Source organism: Mesoplodon bidens (genome assembly GCF_964165515.1).
Source record: "Mesoplodon bidens genome assembly, chromosome: 8".
Classification (NCBI taxonomy): Eukaryota; Metazoa; Chordata; class Mammalia; order Artiodactyla; family Ziphiidae; genus Mesoplodon; species Mesoplodon bidens.
The window spans coordinates 106,704,783-106,718,172 of record NC_138165.1 but is presented as its reverse complement, the minus strand read 5'-3'; the positions used below and the strand labels follow the sequence as shown (position 1 = coordinate 106,718,172).

The following is a 13,390-nucleotide window of genomic DNA, read 5'->3' as shown; positions in this document are numbered from 1 at the left end:
TTTTTCACTATGTTGGCACTGCGCTAATCATGGGTAAAACTGCTGGCACCTTAGCATCATTCAAATTAATGGCACCAAACTACTGTAGTCTTCACTGCCATGTGCCATATATTCACGAGAGGAAAAAAAGCCAGGTTTACTTAAGAATGCCCTTGATAAAGCAGTAAAAACTATTAATTTTTATTAATCTTGGTCCCTGTGTACACAGCTTTCTAATATTCTTCATGTGATGAAATGAGAAGTACACATAAAGCACTTCAGCTGCATACCAAAGTCTCAAAGAAAAGCATTTATGTGACAGCTTTGAGTTACAAACTCAACTAACTGCTTCTGCTCATGAAACATCATACTGACTTGAAAGAGCTGACACACAAATAAAATTATCCAGAACTGGGTATATAGCAGACCTTTTTTTCAAAAATGAATGAAACAAGACTGTCACTTTAAGGAAAACAATTGATAGTACTTGTTGCCAATTATAAAACTTGAGCTTTCAAGCAAAAGTTAAAATTTTAGAAAACTTCTATTCATTACCATAAGCTTGACGAGTTTTTATAGTACTTATACGTTCCAATAAGTAACGGCTTTTCTGATGGGTGTTGATATTAATGAATGTGTTTTTTTGATACTGTATAAAATATCCATTTAATGCACAAGATAGACCAATAGATTTTAATGTAATGGAATATAAAAGTGCATTGATATAATTCAAATTTCACATTGCAACTAACCTTTATAAACTACTACTTGTCGAATTTTAGTGTAATATCAAAGAAAATCTGCAATTATCTGAAAAAGCTCTTAAAATATTCCTCCCTTTTCCAACTACATACACATCTCTGTGAGGATAAATCTTCTGCACAGACTTCAACTAATACAATAAACAGCAACGGGTTGAATGCAGAAGCAGCTGTGAGAATCCAGCTGCCTTCTACAAAGGAAGACATAAAATGCAATTTGTGAAAAGGTAAAACAGTGTCACTCTTCTCAGCAAATTTTTTTAGAAATGTTTTAGAAAATAGGTATTTTTCATTAAAAATGTATTTATGTTAACATGTAAAGAAACTATTGCTTTTTTTTTTTTTTAAAGAAGATGTTGGGGGTAGGAGTTTATTAATTAATTTATTTATTTTTGCCGTGTTGGGTCTTCGTTTCTGTGCGAGGGCTTTCTCTAGTTGTGGCAAGCGGGGGCCACTCTTCATCGCGGTGCGCGGGCCTCTCACTATCACGGCCTCTCTCGCTGCGAGGCACAGGCTCCAGACGCGCAGGCTCAGTAGTTGTGGCTCACGGGCGTAGTTGCTCCGCGGCATGTGGGATCCTCCCAGACCAGAGCTCGAACCTGTGTCCCCTGCATTAGCAGGCAGATTCTCAACCACTGTGCCACCAGGGAAGCCCGCTATTTTTAAATAAATTAATAAATCATTTTAAATTTCTCAGTATCAGAAAGATAGATATAACTGAAAAACCAAAAGCTCTTTGGGGTCCTCTAACTCTTAAGAAGGTAAAGGAGTCCTAAGATAAAAAGTTGAGAACATCTATCTCAGAGAAAGAGGAAAAAATGACAAATAAAAGAAATACATAAATTAACTTAAAATGAACAAACATACATACCCTGGAAAGCATATCAAGAGGCATAAGATATCCCTGACAACAAGAACACCAAGATCCAAATATGACACTTATTCAAAGAATATCTAGGGTTTTAAAAATGTATCTTTTCCAAGGACAGAGAAACTTTCCACATTTTGAAATTTACTTATATGATTTCTTGACTGCCTCTACCACTAGGCTGGAAGTCCCATGAAGACAGGTGTTTTGCTCACCACTATGGCTAGCCCAGCACCTGGAACAAAGCAGGTATTCAAATAATTGCTGGACTGAAAACAAAACAAAACAAAACAAAAGACAGAGGACTTAAAAACAGAACCCACCAAGGCCTCTATTCAAATTATAAAGATGACATTTTACAATCAAAATGTATCTATTTACATAGCAATAACAATCATAACCGCTACCATTTATTGAAGATCTATTTACTATGTGCCAGGCATTGTATTGGGCATTTTACTTTTAATTCCCAAATCACCATGGGATATACTTTACAGTAAGGAAAGTAAGCCTCCAAGAGGTTAACTTATTTATCTAAAGTTACAGGTAGTAAATGACAGAAAATTAAACCCACATTTCTCTGCTTAATAGCCACAAGCTTTTTCTCTACATACTGACATAGTGCTCAAAACTGCTTGGTTACCTTTCTTTTTTTTCCCATTTCCTTGCAATTTTCAGGGGAATTCATTTTGTGGAAGTCCTTTTTCTCCTTTTTCCAATCTCCTTCTCTTTTCCACTACCCTCCAACTTCTACCCCTCTGCATCACTCAATTAAGCAATACAGTGAGCTCTCTGGTTGAGGAACAGTATATCTTCTCATAACACACTATCAGAAACTTCATAAACAATGGCAGAAGTAATATGAAAGATTAAATAAAGAGTGTCAGATTCCAGAACATGAATTAAGGCTCTCTGACCCATTGATCTTGCAAGACGGCTTCATCCAGTTACTCAACTGGCCACCGTCTGGGTAACAACATCTCAATTCCCAAGGGGCTGACCATGAAATCTGGATGTAACCATCTCTTCAAGCACTGAGCCATGATTTGCCAATTATTAAGTACCAAGACAGTACTTCTGCCAATTCTTTGTCAGTCTCTGCAAGCAAAGGACCAATACTGAAGTGGCCAGAGCTCCCAAGACTTCCTCCAGGTTCAGGACAACTAGAATAAAAGGAGCTTTGTTCCCAAAGAACATACTGGCCACAATATCACTACAAGAAAAAGCTATTACTGTTACTGCCATTCTCCCCACTGCTTCTGAACAATATATAAATGTTTCTCTTTTTTCCCCCTTCTGGTGAAAGGAGAATAAAATTAGCAACCACTTAACTATTCAAGGAAAAATTACAGTGCCATAAACATTACCATATCATTTGATAATCTCACCACAAGCCAATCCTTTACAGAGAGGGATGCCCAGAGCCTGTGAAAGTTTTACACTGATTATGTGGAAATCTTTTTAAGCCTCACAAAGCCCTACATATGCTTTACCTCAACACCCAGATTAAAGAATATGTACAATATAAGAAAGGACTCTTCCACCTTAAAAATGAATTTAGCTGCAATCTGCTAAAGAAACCTTGGCTGAAAAAAAAAAAAAATCATAAGAGGTCACATCTGTGGTCTGTCATTCCATACATCATTCTATATTAGATCACTTTGATTAGTAATTCCTATGCTTTGCATCAAACAAAATCTGGATACACTGATATACTAACATAACAAGATGTGAGTTATAAAAAATGACTTAAGCAATTAGATGCTACCAAGTACATACAAGCTACAAACAAAAATAAAGAGAACTTCAAAATGCTCCATTAAAAAAAAAAGTTTGGGGCTTCCCTGGTGGCGCAGTGGTTGAGAGTCCGCCTGCCGATGCAGGGAACACGGGTTCGTGCCCCGGTCCGGGAAGATCCCACATGCCGCGGAGAGGCTGGGCCCGTGAGCCATGGCCGCTGAGCTGCGCGTCCGGAGCCTGTGCTCCGCAACGGGAGAGGCCACAACAGTGAGAGGCCCGCGTACCGCAAAAAAAAAAAAAAAAGTTTGCGGGGCTTCCCTGGTGGCACAGTGGTTAAGAATCCACCTGCCAATTCAGGTGACAAGGGTTCAAGCCCTGGTCTGGGAAGTTCCCACATGCCGCGGAGCAACGAAGCCCGTGCACCACAACTACTGAGCCTGCGCTCTAGAGCCCGCGAGCCACAACTACGGAAGCCTGCGTGCCTAGAGCCCATGCTCCGCTACAAGAAAAGCCAATGCAATGAGAAGCCCATGCACCGCAACGAAGAGTAGCCCCCACTGGCGGCAACTAGAGAAAGAACACACCCAGCAAGGAAGACCCAACGCAGCCAAAAATAAATAAATTAATTTTTAAAAAAGTTTGCTTCAATATTACCTAATAATTCTAGTATACAAAAACATGTAATACAAAAGCTTATACTGTCTCCCTGATCCTTTCCCAAAAGTGAAAGTCCCTGCTACCGCTCAAATAATGTGAATATAGATTCATATATAGAAGTCCTACCCTTCAAATTCTCTATGGCTTCCTCATAATCAAGTGTTACTTAATACTGTAAAAAGTACACAGAAATTAAAATTTATAATAGCAATCAATGAAAAATAAATAAACAATGAATTTTTCCACAAACTAAGTGTCTTATTTGCTTATGTTCATTTACTAAACCTTTACCCTAGATGGTCCTCTGAACCCCCAAATCAAGAAGTTTTGTTAAACACTGCCCTAGGAAGTTCCAAGAATGCTTGGTGAGACCTACTAGGCCTCATTCACCAAAAAGATACGCATATATTTTAACTCTTCAGGACAGGTAAATTGAAACTGACAAGATATATACAGGAATTTTTCTAGGAAAAGGAAAAACATCTAGAAGCTTCTGTGGGATTCTGACTCAAAAAGGCTACATTCCACCTCCTCTGAGACCTGCCCCCACTCTTAGGAGTGGGACCTTTCAAGACCCCAACCCCATGGCCACACTAATTGGACCAATAATGGAAATTTGGACCAAGTTCAACCAATCAAATTTTCCCTCCCAGGAATCTGAAGTGGGGACACTGAGCTAGTAACTAGTTGGCTAGTGGCACTAGAGCTTAAGTTTATATGTGGCTCCAAGAATGAAGTAGCAATTTTCTTCTGTTTTTGTTAAAGCAGAAAAGACCAGAGTGTGGAAAGACAACTAAAGCAAGATATAAAGAGACAAGAGATGACACCTACTAGCCAGCAAGGAGAAAAGTGCTCTCTGGACCACCATGTCTCCTGAATGCTTCCCAGTTTCCGGTTCATGTCCTTCATGAAGCCAGCTGCTCTTGGGTGCCTTAAGGTACCTCCTTACCCTTCCCCTCAAAGCACTCCTCTTCCTGTTTCATGCCATCAAAAAATCATTATGACAATTTAAGACACAAATTCACACCAGGATCAATGCAGAAAGGGTATGATTACTCTCACGGTTCATAAGGGATCTGAGTGGTACCAGAGAAGTTGTTTCTATCTGCTATCTATAACTTCAGGAGAAATAATAGGACAAAAATAACCGGAGCCTTAAAAGCAAAAATTATCTGTTTGCATAAGCCCTCGGGCTTTGTGCTTCCCTTCAAAACTCACCTGTTCAAAAGTTCTGCTGGTTCACAGCAGGAGGTTTGAGCAGACTTTATTCAGGTCCTTTTAACACTGTAAATAATAAAAGTATTAAAGTAAATTACTCAGCAATCTCTTAGGAAACGTTAGAAATGTAATTTTTATCATGAACATTTTATAAGAAATGGATTCCAAACCTGGTTAAAATATTAGAATCACCTGATATGCTTATAATCTAGATACCCTGTCCTAACAACTAAAGAGTCTCTCTCAGTAGCTCTGGAATGGGACTGAAAAATATATTTTTTTAACCGAAGTTCTAAGTGATTCTGATGAAGCTAACAAATGAGCACCACTACAGGGTTTCAGGAAATGATTATTTGGGGTTTTCATCCAAAACTACATTACAGGGATTTGGTATTAACTTTTTTAACATATCTGATAGAAAATGACAGCTAGCAAGACGGCAATACAGCATGTATCCTATGCAAATAATCAATGAGCCCCAAGATGTATGACCACTGCCAAAACGTCCAAGGAGCAAAGCTCCAGATGTGCTTTCAGCTGCAAAATCACAACCTTCTTTTAATGCTCTGATGAGACAATATCTTAAAAATCCACAAGACGGTGATATTTCAAGTGACAAGGAATGGACTGGAACAACAGCCCTAAGTGATTTCTTAGCTAAAATCAAATGATGCTTTGAAGGCTGCTGCTAAAAAGTCAAAAAACAGTAAAAATTAAAGTTGACAATTTTACTAACAGCAAGAAAGCAACTTGAAAAAGCCAATTCCACCTCTGATTTAATTTTGCAAAAAAGTAGCCGTTACAATGTCCAAAAGGTCATCCAACTTTATCCACCGCACTCTACTTTTTTTTTTTTTTGGCTGCGTTGGGTCTTCGTTGCTGCTCGTGGGCTTTCTCTAGTTGTGGCAAGCACAGGCTCTAGGCTCGTGGGCTCTAGAGCACAGGCTCAGTAGTTGTGGCATGTGGGCTTAGTTGCTCTGCAGCAGATGGGATCTTCCCGGACCAGGGCTCGAACCCATATCCCCAAGCATTGGCAGGCGGATTCCTAACCACTGTGCCACCAGGGAAGTCCCGCACTCTACTTTTTATAAGAGCAAGCAGAAGCAAAAGAGGGAAGAACTAGGTAATAAAAACTCTTCTCTGGGCCTAACTCAAGAGAATAAGCTCTAGGGTATCTCCTATTATTATAACTATAAATAAAGTTCAATTTCAATGAAACTCTGTAGTTAACAAGAAAATATAAAATTGTGTTCCTTAATTACTTGAGGTAGGGAAGTGTATCATACTTTGAAAATATTTTTATAAAATTAATTTTGGCCACTTAAGAGAATATTCTTGGGGCTTCCCTGGTGGTGCAGTGGTTGCGAATCCACCTGCCAATGCAGGGGACACGGGTTGGATCCCTGGTCCGGGAAGATCCCACATGCTGCGGAGCAACTAAGTCCGTGCGCCACAACTACTATGCCTGCACTCTAGAGACCGTGAGCCACAACTACTGAGCCTGCGTGCCACAAACACTGAAGCCCGCGTGCCTAGAGCCCGTGCTCCGCAACAAGAGAAGCCACCACAATGAGAGGCTTGCGCGCAGCAACGAAGACCCAACTCGGCCAAAAATAAATAAATAAAATAAATAAATTTATTTTAAAAAAAGAGAATATTCTTTTGTTTTTCAAACCTCTCCCCTCTTCTCCCTCAACCTCAACTAAAATTATGGGCAATCCAACAAAGGTATCATTCTGTATTCCTATATAATTAATCTAATATATTTCTCAGCTATCTGAGAGCATAAAAAATAATAAAATGCTATCCTGGTCAAGAAATATTAGGAGTCTAACTATAAGTACTTGTCTGTGGAATAAAAATCCACTTATATTTTTAAAGACATGTAATTCTTCAGGGCGTTAAAAATGAATGGAAATATTAGGACTTAATCACCATAAAATCCTAGTGGGGGTTAAGGGCGAAAAAAAAAAAAACTTGGGTTCAGAGTTTTACAACAATGACCAAATAATGTTAAGGCAATTCGAACTGCTGAAGAAAACAGACAGTGAACTTGCCTCTAATATACCTGGATTAACACCAACATAGGCTGTAGATTCAACCTAATGAGACTAGTCCCACTATAATCTATAAGAAATAGAATAAAACAGTACTGAAAATTTAGTCGTCAGGGGCTAACAGAGAACGGCAAATGAAGTCAGTCTTAAAAAATGGCACAAATCAAAGATCCTTTAGAAGGGCAAGGATAAACAGGACGGTAATAATCTGGTCACCCAAAGTGGTTCTCCCAGATAGCAATCACTATCAATAGTGTCATCTTCCAGTGTGAAGGTCAACAAAAATATAGATATATGGAATACTAAAATGCAGAGTCATGAGAACAAAGGAGCTTATATGACATCAAAGACATTATAATTTGGAACTGTGATTTCAAAAACTCACCGAAGGAACAAGAGAGAGAAATGCAATTCGTTAAAACACTATCTCCTTGCTAGCATCACTATGTCTCCTCTTGGCCAAGGAGCTCCACTCACACCCTGAAGTTGCAATTCCTAACTTCTCATGATTTTCAGGCAAGCCAAGACAAATTCTTTTCGTATATGCAACTCACCAACAAAAGCATTTCAAAGCCAAAATATTAAATTCCTCAGATGAATTAAAATGAAAGAGGAAATTTATGAAAGCTCAGTAATAAGAATATGGAGATAAGCTGAAAGAAAATCAGAAAAAAATTTTTTCCAAGAAAAAGTCTACTAGTATAAAATTAATTGAAGAACTAGCCTGAAAGGTCAAAGCTGAGGAATAAAAAACTTAGCACAGCAAGTTCTACACGTGTACAATGCTATAAAAGATATACAAACAAGTTAGTTGAACAGTCCCTGAGGAATTCAAAACTAGGCTGGACAACACAGAAATCATTAAGAGGAATTCTTTACCGTTAAAAACAACGTGAGCTAATACACTTCTTCCAGGTTATATTCCTTAATGACCTGTGTTTAAATTTCAAAGGAAATTCATTTCCCTACGTTTTCAAATATTCTGAAGTAATTCAAAGATCCTCTTCTTAGAAAGCAATTTCTTTCGAAAAATCCTTTTATCATCAATCTCATTTAAAAACTTTTACTTTTGAGAAAGCTATTTCATGACAACTTCCTGAAATACATTATATGAGCATCCTGAATTTTCCAAATTGGGGGAGGGGAAGGGTGTCATGTTGGAGGAAAGAGGTGTGGAAAAAGACTCCTGGACAACTGAATAACCCCGCTCATCTCAGAACCAGTGAGCTGGGTACACACTTCCTACTAGGTTCCCTTGTGATCATGCCTCTCTGGCTAGGCTTAGCCTCCATACTCTTCCTAGCCACACCTGATCTGCTCCCACTTCAGTTTCTGCCTCAGGGTCTCTGCCCTCACTTCCCCAGCCTGGAGCATTCCTCCTCCAGAGAGCCACAGGAATAGATCCTTTACCTGTGTCAGGTCTTCCCTCAAATACCAGCTTCTCCCCGTGGCCTTCCCAGGGTACTCCACCTCAAATTAACCCCTCCCCCAGCTCCCTATTATCCTATTACCCTGTCTCATGTTTTTCCCACATCACTTATCACTACACTACATATCTTACCTAAGTATGTATTTATCTGTCTAGGAATGAGCTCCATGGAAACAGGAATTTTGGGTCTGTTTTGCTCCCAGTACCCACCCGTGTAGTAGGATCTCGATATTCTTCAAACAAATAAATGCACAAATGAAAGAATAAATGAATGGAAGCATATAGTCCCTTCTCCCTCCTCAGTCTCAAAATCCGAAAATGCTTTGTCCAGTATAGAAAAGGTTCAAAGCCCTTTCTTTTCTAGTGAATCACCACCATCACCAGTGTATTCCCCAGTATTAAATGTCAAAAAGACTGTGTAACATTTCTCCAGCTACATACCACTTTTACTTTTTTTTCTAGTCTCTTCTACTGATGTAACATTTGATGTTAACAGGAAAGTACATATTCCAATTTGAGCACTCTGAAAGCTGCGACACTAACTAGTTACAACACATAAAAACATACAACAAATGAGACAACGCTTTGTGTTCTAACCAAAACAGACAAACTCTGAAAGGCCAGAGCTGCAAATATTAGAAAGATAAAAGTTAATGTTCAGAAAGAATGACCTTTTTTTTTCATCTAGAAAATCACTAGATTCTAAAAAGGAAATATTATGTGAGGAAAGAATATCTTCCATGCATACAAACTGGGAATCAAAACTGCCTATCATCCAAGGTATTTAACACTGACTAAGTATAATCCAAGGTATACAACACTGGATAAGAATCTGTTCACAGGTTCTGGCCCCTTCCTCAATTTCTTGCAAGTTAAACTGAAATACTTACCTTTCTTACAGAGAAATTAGGTGTGCTTAAGTGCTCTTTCAGGGAAAGAAAACATTTTTTAAAAAAACAAACAAAAAACAGTGCTAGATAAACGCAAAGCAACGTTACTGCTTCCCAAACACAGTCACACAACCTGCTTTCTTGACGCCCCCCTTCTCTGGTCGCTTGGTTTATGCTTCAGCCACAAAACTGAAATATTCTGAGTGCTTCGTGGGGAACTACTATCACTTAAGGCTAATGCCTATTTCAACCTGATGTGAACGTTCGGGTTCCAAAGCTGCCAGGGGTTCTACCTTCCCAACCTCCGTCCCAGGTTCCGATCATGGATCCACCTGGCTTCAGGCCTGGTCCAGACCCAGTCCTCTCGCCACGGAAGGAATCTCCCCAGTGCAGATGCTCGGCGAGGAAGGCAAGGGCGCATCTCCCAGAGACCAGGTGTGGGGAGGAGCGCGGGCAGGAACAGCTGTCTGGCCGCAGCAGCTGTTACCCCGGGCACCCCGAGGCTGGGCGGGTGGCTGGCCCCGAGGACCAGGTAGCAGAAGGCGAGCCCTCTGGCCCTAAGCAAGCCGGCCTGACACTGGCCATCCCACCACCCTCTTCCCTTCCTCGGCTCCCCCTGCGATGCCAACGGGCCCCGGAAGAAGGGGCTCTCCAGCTCGGCGGCCGAGACGCGCCCGGGTCCGGCTTGCCCCCGGACGGGGAGTCACTCCGACCCCGCACCTGAACCGTCCCTTCGCCTGACGCCCGAGCCGGCCGCGGCGACTGCCGGGCGGCCTGGGGGTGTCCATGCGGCTGGGCCGGGTCAGGCCGGAGCGGCGGGGACGCGAGCGCGGGCGACAGGCCCGGGAGACCCAGGCGGGACGGCGGAGCCGGGGCGCGGAGTGGAGCCGGGCAGGGGAGCGAGACCGAGTCACTGGTTACCTGCGGTCCGGGACAGGGAGTCTCTCAGAACCCAAGTCAGTCCTCAGCCTCAACAACACAAGATGGCCGACACGTCCCCACGCACGTCACGTGACAGCGTGCTCGTCCCGTCACGCCCCCTGCTCTGCCCTCGCCCCGCCTCCCCTCCCTCCCAGCTCCTCCAGCCTCCCACGACATCCTTCCTTTCCGCTGCCTCCCTCCCCTCTTTCCCGGGCACGCCTCTGCCCGAGCCCCGGATGTCAGGCTGGAGGAGGGCGGGGCCGCGGCAGAGCGCAAGCGCCTGTGGGTCCTTTGGCCGGGGCTCCCTGCCTGCCCTTGAGTTGAGTAGAGTTGGTGTCCAGAGCTGGAGCTGGGCCAAGCGCCGTGTGACTCACCGTCCTCTGCGCCCAATCCAGAGCCCATTGGCAGTTCAAAAAGCTCTGCATCATTTAGGAGCTGATTTTCCACACCAGAACTTTTCCACAGGTTTTCATCCAGCATTTTCCTGCCCGTTTGCCATCCTAGAGAAGATAGGGAAGTGACAAAAGCTGAGGTGAGGTTCAAAGCAGTTTGTCTGCTTGTTGACGGTTCCGGAAGAACTGAGAATTCATTCTAGATTACTGGAATGTGACTGCAGGGGAGGACTTTAGAGCTCCAGCTCCGTTCTAGTGCATCCGGGACTATAATTCTTTGACCTAAAAATCTCCCGATTGGGGGTTGCCAAATGAAATGCAGGCCACCAGTGATATCAGGGACATACTTATACTAAAAATTATTCATCATTTTCCTGAAATTCAAATTTAACTGAGCGCCCTGTATTTTTTTTATATATAAATTTATTTATTTAACTTTATGTTTGGCTGCGTTTGGTCTCCGTTGCTGCGCGCGGGCTTTCTCTGGTTGCGGCGAGCAGGAGCTACTCTTCGTTGCAGTACACGGGCTTCTCACTGCGGTGGCTTCTCTTGTTGTGGCACACAGGCTCTGGGCGCTTGGCCTCAGTAGTTGTGGCACACGGGCTTAGCTGCTCTGGGCATATGGGATCTGCCCGAACCAGGGCTCGAACCTGTGTCCTCTACATTGGCAGACAGATTCTTAACCACTGCACCACCAGGGAAGTCCGGGCGCCCTGCATTTTTATTTGGTACATCTGGCAACTCTACTCTTCTCAGGTCATCCCGTTCTTTCCTTGTGCCTCCAACCTCTCCCTTATTTATGGGATCCTTCCCATTAGCTTTTAAAAATACTCAAATGTCTTTCATCTTAAAAGTTAATGTTAAAAACTCCAATTCCCCCTCCAACAACCTCCCTACCTCTCTGTTCCCTTTCAAAGCCAAACAGCACAAAAGAGGTGTGTATAAGCACTTGCCTGATTCCCACACCGGGCAAGCAATCATCGACCATTCTAATGTGGCTTCTATACTGACCCATCCACCAACTGCTTGCTCTAAGGACACCTCAACCTACAGGTAGATAACCGGAATTTTTCAGTCCTCATCTTGACTTAGTGCTTTCCCGTCTTCATTGTCATTGACCACTCCCTACTTTCTGAAATACGTTCTCCCTTGACCTTTATGCTGTCTCTCGCTGCTCGAAGTGATCAATGGACCAGCAGTATCAGCCTCACTTGGAAGCTTGTTATAAACGCAGAATCTTGAACAGATCCTTCACAGTCCCATTCTGCTGAACTCTAGAATCACCCACATTGCTCCCCTCCCCTTCCTCTGTCCCCTTAATGTAATGCTCCGGATATGCCCATGTATGAAGGTCCTCAAATATGCTAATTTGTTTTAGCCTTTGCACATGCTGTTCCCTCTTGTCATGATGCCATTCCCAACACTTATGCCATTTCTCACCAACCTGCATGACTCCCGCTCATCTTTAAAAGCCTAAATCATGTGTTATTGATGTGGCTTATCATGCCACATCTCTGATGCTATGCCACCTGTGCTAGTAATTTTATATATGTATAAAATATACATATATAAAATTATATATATGGTATAATTTACCTATAGTAAATTTAGTATTTTTAGTATGCAGCTTTGCAACTTTTTTTTTTTGAGGTATGAGGGCCTCTCACTGTCGTGGCCTCTCCCATTGCGGAGCACAGGCTCCGAACGCACAGGCTCAGTGGCCATGGCTCACAGGCCCAGCCACTCCGCGGCATGTGGGATCTTCCCGGACGGGGGCACGAACCCGTGTCCCCTGCATCGGCAGGTGGACTCTCAACCACTGTGCCACCAGGGAAGCCCCAGCTTTGCAACTTTTGACACATTTATACAGGTGTGTATAACTACTACTAAAATCAAGGTACAGAATAGTCCTATTGCCCACAAAAGTTCCCCAATGATCCTTTGTAGTCAGCCCTCACACCCACTTCCAGCCCCTGAAAACATTGTTCTGTTTTCTGTCCTTATAGTTTTGCCTTATGATGTCATATAGATAAAACCATAGAGCATATAGCCTTTTGAGACTGGCTGCTTTCACTTAGCATCATACATTTGAGATTCAGCCACACTGTTGCATGTTTCAGTACTTCCTTCTTTTTTATTGCTGAGTAGTATTTCCTTGTACGTATGCACTACATTTGTTCATCCATTCCCCAGTTGAGGGACATTTGGATTGTTTCCATTTGGGGAGATTATGAATAAAGCTGCTATATTCACGTGCTGGTATTTGTGTGAACAAAGGTTTTTATTTCACTTGGGTAAATACCTAGGAATGAAATTGATGGTTATATGGCAAATGTTTGTTTAACTTTGTCAGAAACTGCCAAACCATTTTCCAGAGTGCCTTAGCCATAATTTTAGCCCTAAAGTATAAGCTTTCAGAGAGCAGGAAACAAATTTAAGGCATGATGATGGTGGTGATGATAAAAGCTTACGGAATCC

At 42.2% G+C, this 13,390-nt stretch overlaps 1 protein-coding gene across 2 annotated transcripts in view; it reads right to left on the bottom strand.

The window, feature by feature from the left end:
• Nucleotides 1-10,610, bottom strand: part of GIGYF2 (GRB10 interacting GYF protein 2) — a 131,860-nt gene extending 121,250 nt beyond the window's left edge. Inside the window, exons 1-2 of one of the 2 annotated variants that reach the window (XM_081241819.1) lie at nt 10,521-10,610; nt 5,224-5,289 (exon numbers count right to left, since the gene is read on the bottom strand). The gene's annotated coding sequence lies outside the window, so the exon portion shown is untranslated. The remainder of the gene's footprint in view (nt 1-5,223; nt 5,290-10,520) is intronic. The other variant, XM_081241820.1, reaches the window with a different exon arrangement.
• Between the last annotated feature and the right edge of the window lie 2,780 nt (nt 10,611-13,390).